Raw genomic sequence first — 6,009 nt, 5'->3', positions numbered from 1 at the left:
ATAATGTATAAGTACAAGTATGCACACACATAGAAACAAGAGTATAAGTCGCGAAGGTAAGACCGACAGGAGAGACAAGTTTACTTTAGAACGAACACATGCCGTTCTATTTCTATACCTAAAGTCAGAGGGTGTTGAATTTAAGTTTAAGAAAAACAACCGATTCTGAATCACGGTGTAAATTAAACATTTCGTTGCCTGATCTCTATAACAAGAGAGGGCATAAAAAAAGAATACCCTAACAGATGTGTTTTGCTCCTTGAGGTTGTGCTAATATTATCCTTTCACACCTACACATTTTTTCTCGTTGTTCTAATCAAAACCGATTGAAGCGCTTTTAAATGTTGTATGCGCCCTGATTGCTAATTCGGAAACTGTAAACTTTAAAGTCTAAAGCTCAAGCTTTTGGAAAAAGAAATTGCCTTCAGCTATTATACTTTTTCTCTTGTTACAGGATCTGAGCTCAACGATCACAGACCAGGTCCATATCTAGAGATCCTTCTTCTAACAGAGTGGCTGGCGTGGCTTTGGTAAGTGACTTAATATCAATTTATTGTTACGAAAGTCCTTTTGATATAACACAATAGACAATAGACCGTTGATTGTAGCGATACGAGCGTCTAAACAGGTTTAAAATAAAAATAAAAGACACGTTGTGATTCATTTATTTTCATGCTTTCTGATCAAAAATTTGCAGTTGGTAATTGAATAAAGCCGGTTTAAAGCGTTAAACACCTACGCGAGTAACCGGCTAGAATCCTACCCATACACAATATCAAACCAGACTGTCTGCATCTCTGCACCATCTCAAACAAAAGCATATTATTGTATTATAAATAGAATACACAAGTTAAAAAACCGAGGATGATAAAATGACAAGCTAAAATGTGAAAAATAATTATCTTGAAAGGAAAGATACATAAATCTATCTACAACTCTAGCGCATGGTATCGTTAATATATTAAGACATTTAGGATTAACCCCGATGTGTAGTAACAAAACTAACTTAGACTCGGTAATTGTGAATAATAAAGAATGTATAAGATTAAATTGTCAGATTGTGATTACTGTTTCACGAACTTCTTCTTCATATCTTCTTTTGTTTCTTTTACAAGACAGGACAAGAAATTCTCTTCAAGACCTTTAACCATTCTTAATTCATTTTCTTGTTAAGGAATTAGCAAGTATCAAGAATTTTCGCTCAATTATAAGGAAAATTGGAAATCCGGATCAGAAGTTGCAAGCATAAGTGGTTACATGAAATATAAAACAGTGCTACAAATTCTTGCTAAAGTACATAATCACAATTTTAATTCGAAATAATTTTAGTAATCAACAAATTTAAGAATTCTAACAATAACGTACTTAGTGAACAAACAGATTTAATAAACGAACATAGGTTTCACAACCTGAGTCCATATCGTCCTAAAGGTTTTTGAGATTTCCATGGTCCAGTCAGTATAAATTGCTAACCACTAAAGAAGCAGCCGGAAAAACGCCTGGAATTAGTCTACTAGACCATGGTGAATCCTAGTAGTTTTCAGGACGAAAGTGGATTTAGGTGCGGAATCCCCATCTTTAGTACTTAAGCAAAGGTAACAGTTTTAAATTTTATGTAAATTTCTGATGAAGTTCATGCGAATCAATAGAATTTGTGAAAATCATGTATATTAAATTTGTGTTTTATGACTATTGCAATTAATTTCCACCAAGTAACATAATACTCAATTATCTAACGTAATCTTAAGTATGGCGAGAATGGTTAAAATCGAATAGAGGCCAGATTTTTGATCCTTTCAAAGAAACCACTGTGCTTTTGTAGTAGTATGACGAGTGCGGCTAGGAAAAATAAAAAAGAAAAACAGTCCGTTTATTGTTTTTAATGCCTATTGTTTTCGCAAAGTTGCAATCTGCGACTTCGACGAAACAAAACGAGTTAACTTAATCGAGTTTGTCGTCGAAAACTCCGAAAGTTCAAGCTTATTGGCCCCAGGCCCAACGACTACAGAATGCAACGCGCTATAATAACTTTCCTCACTTTTTAACATAAACGAAAACAATTTTACTTCTCCTATTTCAATTAAATTAGCCACAACTTTTTAATGAAAGCGTATAACTCATCTTAACTAAAATTCTGAACAGGCAAAACTAATTTACAACAGACTAATTTACACATAAATTAGATACAATCTATTTTGTGGTATGCTCTTGACAATGTAACGGTTCATTTGCGAGATTTTCACAAAAAAAAAGACTATTTTTGATTATAAAAGTTTTGCTTTTCGTTTGTTTNACTAAACGGCAGTTTCAGTCGGTATGAGGGTGTTCAATTTTTAAGATAAGATCGAATAAAATGTTCGTTTAAAATCCATGAGCCCGCATTCATCATATGCTGCTGTTCGCAGCGTCGGCATTTTCAAATGAAATCAACGGATTTTGCTCTTTACTGATTTGCGAGTTTACATAAAATTATTGAAAAGAGTTCGATGATGAAAGAGAGAAGATTTTCAGAGCCGTCCTTTTTTTGTCGCGTCTAGATGCAGCCGTCACCTAAGCTCTCTGAGCGAAGCTTTTCTATATGCCATCCGCGTAGGGTATTTAAAATAATCGTCAATAATTCCCTTTCAAGTGTTTATTGGTAGCGCCTCGTTACATGCGTGTTGGTAAGCAGATTTTCGCCACTGTCATCCAGCATTCCAACGGATTTTTTCCGGTAAACCGTAAAATGAACTAGAAACAAATGCTCATATCGGAATGTATAATCGTCCTTTAACAAAAAAGAAAAAAAAATGGGTACGTAGCTGTCACCTCCTCAATCGAAGTATCAACCACATTTAATCCTATTTTTCCTTAAATTAGTATAAACTGCAGCACCTATAATTAATTTAATTTAAGAGATTACACTGCGAAAACAATACTGCGATCAAACCCAATGGTTGCAAGTACAATTAGGTATTATTCAATTTACTATTAGGAATATTTTAAACAAAAAAATCCTTTATTCGAACATTTATAGAGACAGAAATGCTTGGATACTCAAGTTCAACTTTTTCTCAGTTTAAATGCTCGTACATTCTTGCAGGTAAATAATTACATTCTTGAAGATAAATAATATAATTAATTAACCTGGTGGTGCTAAAAATACAGAAAGTGGCTCCAGATAAAAACATGCATTGGTTGAAATATCAAACCAAATTCCTCGTGTACTTTAGAGAATTTCGGGCTATTTTTACATCGGACAGAGAAATATACTCTGGAGCATTCTTAATTTTTTGGGCGTTCTATTTCCACTGCAAATGTCTCGGCTAATAATGACAACATGAATTAGCATTCGTGGCGTCAACTAACAAGAAACAAAAACCAGATGTAAATGTCACAGCTAATCTAAAAAATATAGGATTTAGGCAGAATGCCGTGAGTAGTTGTAAGTAAAGAAACCAGGTATGTATTAATTGTAAAAAATAAGAGGCGGAATTGGGTTTTTTCAAAGATACACCTATTTGTTTAAATATTATCGCAAATACTACACTCATTAGTTCAATTAAGTTTTAGCAAAGTTAGATTTGTTCTATAGTAAGTATATAATTACGCTAAAAAAAATGCATTTTTATACCAGACAGAAAATCCCTGGGTCAAGACGAATTGCTTCTTTTTTTGAAGGGGTAAAACTGCTCATAAATTGTAGCAGTTTATATTTTTACAAATTAAAAAACTATAAAATGAAATATATACTTTAAATCAGTTTTTTCATGTTTCTATGTTTTTCTCAGTAAATTCAAAATGCAAGAAGTATTTACGTGATAATCCAGGTATGCAGAAAGAATTCCAACAACAATAATATTAGTAATTTATTAGATGTTAATAAACTTTTTTACGAGCTTTCGTCAGGACAACGACTGACCCCTTCAGGTAATACAAAGACACAAGTTGACCATTAACGGTAATGTTGGTTGTTTTTTCGAATGATTCGTACAACTTTGTATTACCTGAAGAGGTCAGCCGCTATGCTGACGAAAGCTCGTAAAAAAGTTTATTAACATCTAATAAATTACCAATATTACCTTTATTGGACCTTTTTCTACAAAGTTGATGCTGGAATAAAACTAATTGGCAACTTATGTATACGTATAACTTATGACGTAAATTAAAAAAGTATTCAAGCACAAAGAAAACGGACAGACAGACACACGAGTGATCCTACAAGTGCTCCGTTGTTCATTTAGACGTATGGAACCCTAAAAATAACTACATTTAAAAAAATTGTAATAGAGTAAAAGCTCTTTATTCGTTCGGGGTATACGTTCCATAAATATGCCGCGAATACAAAAACCGTGGATATGGAATGACATAATTAGTAGGGAATCATAGGGGATACGTTCTAAGGTTCCACAATAAAATCAATATGTATCAAAATAAAATCAATGTATTGATAAATTCGCAATTAAATTTAATCGTTATAATCAGCTTTAGGTAAGAGTTTAATGCTGATACGTTGAAAAATAACACCGAATCCTTGTAACGTACCAACTGTACATACTCAAAAGATGCTGATACATTAAGGGGATTCAGCAATACACGCGCCGTAGTGTAAAAACATGCTCGTCGGTTCTAGATATCATGAGTTTAATATTTGGAACAGAGGTTTGAAATTTTGTAGTAAGATAGATAAAGCTTTGTTCTAAAGCTTGTCGGATGCCATTATTTAATTTCTATTGATAATACGTGTTTTTAATGACCGTATTATTGAAAACCAAAAACGTACCGAGTTAGTGTGAACCTTTGACTGTTACCATACAAAAAGTTAAATATTTATCTCGCAGCGTTAAATCACAATGTTTAGAATAGAAACCCATGTTTTTGGAAAAATAGGCACGAGCGGCCTATTGCGGTCAATCTCCTTAATAAATGACACCGATTGCAACCAGTAATACTAACATTTTTAACTGCTAATACAGGAACTGGGTTGCAATTTTTTCACCCGCGAATAATGAAAACGCGAATAAGGAAATCGTAAAGAAGGAACTTTTACTGTAATGCCACTTTAGTTTCAAAAAGTAATTGTGTGCTTAGTTTCATGACTTAAATAGCTAAGTCTACATTTGGAACTGCTCAATTTTGATCACTAAATTGTTTCTGGATTCATTTCTGGCTATCTGACACTGATGCAGCATTGCGACATCAACAGAAGACGATATCTGTTCTGTTTCCTAACAAGAAGTAGAAGTGAAAGCATATTATCCACGTTAGTGAACAATTATCTTAATGAATTTGTTAACTTGTTACATTACGATCCCTCACCTTTACGTTTTAATATTCACGGATTAAAGCGACTTAATTTTGTTACGTGATCACGCGAACTCGAATAATCGTACGTGCAGATTGCCTTATGTACAGGCAAAATAACTACATGTGTAAGCGCTACACTTCCAACGAATGTATCAAAATCTGTCACGTATACACACATATATATAGCCACTGTATATTGGTATCAAATTTAAAGTCCGCCACCAACTGATATGCATATTGTTCGGGGAAATACTTACATAGGTACACATGCGGTTGACTAATAGTAAAATTTGAAATTACTAAACGCATTGCAAATAATTATCTATTCTCAAATAGTTTACTCTTTAAAATCAATTTCGTTGGTTTACTCTTTTCAATCAATTTCGTAATCATCGTTTCTCAACCAGGGGATTACGTTGATGAATATAGGGGGCCGAAATGTGTGCAGTAAATACCACAAACTTTTATTAAAGTATTTTTAATTTAAAACAAAAAAATTAAATATTATCGTCACATGATAAAGCCAAAGTTATTTGAAATAATAATTTAATGCAAGCTTTTCATTCAAATTATTTTCAGTTTGCTTTAGTAGATTTTAACAATAAATATAAAAAAAAGAAACTACTACCATTTGAAAAACGGGATCTACAAGAATGTCTTCCGAGTATTGTTTGTTCCTAGTAAGAACAGCAATAAAGTTAAAAACCTTACCTAACCTAACAA

General features: G+C 33.0%; 1 long non-coding RNA gene across 2 annotated transcripts in view; it reads left to right on the top strand.

The window, feature by feature from the left end:
• Positions 1-445: 445 nt before the first annotated feature.
• The window catches only part of LOC108740912, a 28,567-nt gene continuing 23,003 nt past the window's right edge, over positions 446-6,009 (top strand). Inside the window, exon 1 of one of the 2 annotated variants that reach the window (XR_003230879.1) lies at positions 446-530. This is a non-coding gene — a long non-coding RNA (uncharacterized LOC108740912). Of the gene's footprint in view, positions 531-1,139; positions 1,596-6,009 lie in introns of those variants that run through there. The other variant, XR_003230881.1, reaches the window with a different exon arrangement.

The sequence above is a fragment of the Agrilus planipennis genome, unplaced genomic scaffold (assembly GCF_000699045.2).
Source record: "Agrilus planipennis isolate EAB-ADULT unplaced genomic scaffold, Apla_2.0 scaffold191, whole genome shotgun sequence".
NCBI classification, from domain to species: domain Eukaryota; kingdom Metazoa; phylum Arthropoda; class Insecta; order Coleoptera; family Buprestidae; genus Agrilus; species Agrilus planipennis.
This window is presented reverse-complemented; position numbering and strand designations above follow the sequence as displayed.